Here is a 5043-nt window from a genome sequence, read left to right as displayed (position 1 = left end):
ATATATATATAGAACTAGACACTGATTACCTCATGGTACTGGGATAATACGAGCAACATCGGTGGATTTTTGAACTAGTTAGGCTAGAATGATGATTTTCTTTTAGAGATATTCTCTCTTTTGATACTTACACATTTGTTCTAGCACCTTTTGTTCCTATATGTAATTTCCTTATCAACGACTTTTTGATGTAAATCGATAGCGGGATATGCTTGCCCACCAGTTGCCCTTAATGTCCCGTAATCACACGGACTTAGACTGGGAAGATAAACGGATTGAAATGAATTCGGATTCGGTTGCTGTACCAACGGTCCATATATGTGTCGAGGAACTCAAGATGGCGGGCTACATTCATTGTTCATTTTCGATGATTTCCTCATAGTAACAGATGTCCCTGATGTATACTGTAACCGCTACAGTCACCCTACGTGCGCACAAACCCGACTTCTCTCCGACGGCGCGTCATTCTTCCAGGGTAGAGAGTATAGCATGCCTCGTCTATAATACTTTTATACTTTAGGCGAATTGTTGGTGATTCGAATCCCACAAATTGCATATAGAATGTATCGTGCGCATTTACGTTTACGTTTTGCTCAGCTTCTGTATTTTTCGTATTGGGCTAGGATCCTTTTATAACATGTGAAGCGTTAGTCTACGTTCCGTTACGTTCCAAACTTTATTTTTGTGAAAACCCTCCTTGATTGCGACAATATGCTGTTGTTCTTCAAATGCCGATTTCTAGTAAGCTCATCGTTAATGTTCAGTACTTTAATCTCCGGTCTTGAAATGTTTGCCCCATTTACGCACCGTGCATTTAGTGCATCCTTCCTTAGTGCCTTTATTATTCTCCGGCCAATTACCTTAGTACAATGGACTTCGAGGGATAAAAACTGAGTATTGGTTTTTAAGACTAAAATATGTTTCCCCTTGTAAACTCACTTCCCCTGGAATAAACCAAATTCTTTCTGTTAGCGCCGTCAGTTCAGGGATTATTCAACTTCAAAGTTTGGTTGTAGTAGTCGAATAAATGTTAGAAGTCAGCTCTTTTAATTGGACGAAACATAAAACGGGCTAATCTCCGCTTCCTAATATTAGTAAAATCGTGCCGGCTTTTAGTTCTCTTACTTTTCCCATAGACTTCAATATACTGGACTGTCGAAAAAGTATTAACGGTATTTTTATTAAGGTGCCTTCTAGACACATATCTCAGATAATATGAGCCACGTGCTGGCGTTGATATTACTTAAAAGCTGAGATCTGACAACTAAAACTGTTGGAATACCTCCACTTAGACTTATAAAATGCAAATTAGCTTTGAAGTTATTACAAATAGGACACACGCCGGCCAGACATATAAACAATTCTGCTGTTAGGAATTAAGATGCGTTATCGAAACAAATAGCCCAAAGATGGCTCTAACACTTTCGCTCTAAAAATTTCGATGTAACATGCTCCTTATAATAGTCTAAGTTGGAGAAAAAATTGACGAAGTTATCGCGAAAGCTAAAAAAGACCGAAACGTAAATGGCCGCGAGCCGTTTCTAACGCGTGAATCACGAATAATGAAAGCATTTACATACGACGGTAATATACGAAAAAAAAATGTTGTCCACAGTCTGGGGCTTGCCAAAAATGCTGCTACTAGATATTTGGTAAAGTTGCCAAGAAATAAATTATGGCCTCTCGCCGGCCGGCAGAAAACGTTAACTCGGATCTATATTGTTAACAACTAACGAAATTACAATAAGTGGGCGGTGACAGCGTCGCCGTCCGGCATGACAGTGCCAGATCACATACCTTCTTAAGTGCTCGGCCAAAAATTGAGAAAGCTTATGCCTGAAATGCATCCGCGGTATAGCCCCGATCCTGTGCTATCAGACAATGGTCTATTTCTGTTTCTTCAGAACTCGTATTGTTATACAGAAATCGTATTAATTCAGTTTTAGTGAAAAGATGTAAAATTTCTATGCCAGAAACTGCAACATTTCGGCAGTGATTAAATGATGACGTCACCAGAAAAAGTATCAGAAGGTCGTTGTTTAGTAATATTATTTACAAAACAAAAAAAAATATCAAATAACTAACGATCGTTTTTCGCTCAGCCAATATCACATCGTCAGAAGAAGCCCAGTAGCACGCATAATAAAACAGAGCTCACCGGGACCCGGACCTTAGCCTCCACGATTTGCATGAGGTGACGTACCCAAAAAAAAATCCTTATATTTTATCGAACAAACGGACTAAATAATTATATAATGTCATATGTGATATTTCCTTAGTGTCTGTTCTTCACGTGTAGTAATATTAAAAGAGAAGAGCGCTGAGTCATCTAATATTATTAAGACGTACACCGTAAACATGAATATCATGCCATGCACTACACGAGGTACGGCCTTACTAGTTGTAAAGCGGTACGAGGCACATAAAGCCGAAGCGGATAAAACAGAGCTACGGACTTCCTTCTTTTTACCTAGTCGCTTCCACGGCCAGCATCTCGCGGATACCCCGACAGGAAACAACTTCATGCTTTTTGAACTGTTTGAATCGATCGACCCAGGCTGTCAGGCGCTTGTCTCGAATGTTGCGGCTGGACTTAGAATCGACGTTCGCACGCTTGGCCTAAACCTCTGTTAAAGCGAAACGAGAGACCGTCGTCTCACACGCCTGTGCAGAAGCACTTAGCGTGACCAAACAAATCTTCCACACTGAACAACTGATGCTGGGCCATCTCGTTGTAGCTTCTGCCGCTGCTTTTCTGTTCAATACCTCGACTGGTTTAAAATGGGGATGGCGCTCAAAATTTTCAGATCGTTCAAACTAGCAAAAAATTGACATAGCATATTAAGCATGTGTTGAATACACTTAGATTGATTTACTCGCTGCTAAATATTTTCGTTCGTCGTCGAATTTCGTTACCGATAAACTGGCATGCAGCTATATTAAGCTTGGGAACCTCTTACAGCCGAGGCAATCGACCAACTGCTGCTGTGGCAGCTGAGCCCTTCGGGGCCTTGGCAATCTGCGTAATTGAGAATCGTCTTTTTTGTTCGATACATGAATGAATAGAACGTCACCTGTGAAAGCATAATTCACCTAGGCTTTACCTAGGTTCAATAGAAATCTGTACGCATAAGTAGCAGACGGTTCCGGAAGAGAATCTTCAAAGGCGAGATTCTTCCTAGAGCTGGAATGGCATGAAATCATTGTGCTTGCCAAAAGGACTTTGTATAACATTTTGCTTACTATGTACTCAGTGAGAAATCACCTCGAATGGATAAAACGCGGAGGATTCATGCGAATCGTACATACTCATAACGGAAATCGCCGGTGTTCGTGGAACAAGCTTTAACCATATAGCTAATGTGGTATTGGTTCCAACAACCTCTGGCGATTACTATGACCGTTAGTCTTTCTTCCAGTACTGGGTTGGGTTATTGTAGCAATTGTATTTTACTGATAATATAATCAAATAATGCGGAAGTTTATGTTCCTTTCATACTCAAGTTACTCATAAGTCTGTGTCGCATTTTTGAAACGACAAGTTATAGTCTTGAATTGTATGGCCGACTAAAACCACACCGGAAGTCCTTTGCATTATATCTGTGTTATCTTTCAAACGGCTCATATCACATTCTGATGCTCTACAATTATGTAATCAATCAGCAATTGTCCATATTGGCAGGTAACCATCAGCAGGAACTAGAAAGGAATAAGAAGCATCCTTGTTGATCCTATTTAAGGATCGTACAATACGACAAATAGGTATCCGAGATAATACATATCGCCATTTTTTGCTCTTGCAGATAGATCGTAATAGTAGACAGTTTCAGAAAGAGTGAAATAAGGTAAATTTCAAAAAGAACAACTTCTGGTATACATAGCGACTGATCTAAAGGCAATCGTGTTTGTCATATGACACTAAGTATCTCGGAAACATAAAACTTGAGAGATATGGCTTTCATGGAATATGGGCTTACCCTTATAGATAAGAGTCAATCACTAGTCTTGATCATGTAATTTTAACTGGCATTTTGGGCAGTCATAAACCGTTAAAACCTCTCTACCGTCAATATCTAAGAAGAGCTTAAAAAAATTTGTGCTATGTTTAGACCTTTTCCTTTTTACTCTACTATCGTAGCGTAAATGTAAAGTGATGAGTGGTATTGTATTTAGCCATTTACAATTGGCAATGATCACTAGGGTCATGTTCAGGATAAAACAAATCATGTTCGTTATACCATAGCTTTAGAGACTCGCCATTCAAAACATATTGCACCCTTTTACGTAACCGACCGTTAAACTGTGGTCAGACAATAGTAGGCACCTCTTGAAACTGCTGGGTTACTATGATCCCAGTAATCCTACTTATTTCGATAGGAATAAATAGGACAAAATTTTTTGTCAACGGCTTTATCAGGTTCTGGGCAACCTCGCCATCAGTGGGCTTACCGTAGATAGATAGCCACTAACAGATCTGTTTTACTACAAAATAGCAGTTATCGTTTTATCTGCCATTGCAGTATTGCTTGCTCATTCATCACGATTTTGGTTAGCCTACGTTTTGAACAGTATTTGAAGATGAAGCATAACTGAATTTATTTGAAAATAGTAACTTCTTATCTTAAGAAATGAATTTGTATTCTATAATTAACGAGCATACGGAAAAACTAAAAAGTTGTCTTCATAAAAACTCAGCAGGAGTGACAGTCCTAGAGACGAAAAGCAATTCTCGGATTTGCTATATACTCGTAAAATTCTTAATAAAACTGCTCAGTTATGCATCAGCTGTTTTACTAGTATTAATGGGCCTAGTCTATATGCTACAACTAAAGTAATACCTCGAATTGTTGATACCATAGGAAGTAGGTTCCTTTCAATAATAATAATTGACCTTTACATACTTTACGTACTTTTTGTACAGACACTAAGGCTTTTGCTAATTACCTGTCGGTCGCAGTTTAAATTAGGTACTTTCGACTAAGGACAGACACCAGGCCTCGAAGCAACTAGCTTGAGAAGTGCCGTAGGATTTAGTATCTAAGA

The sequence above is a fragment of the Varroa destructor genome, unplaced genomic scaffold (assembly GCF_002443255.2).
Source record: "Varroa destructor unplaced genomic scaffold, Vdes_3.0 BEIS01000002.1, whole genome shotgun sequence".
In the NCBI taxonomy this organism is placed as follows: domain Eukaryota; kingdom Metazoa; phylum Arthropoda; class Arachnida; order Mesostigmata; family Varroidae; genus Varroa; species Varroa destructor.
The sequence above is the reverse complement of the archived record's forward strand: the minus strand, read 5'-3'. Positions refer to the sequence as shown.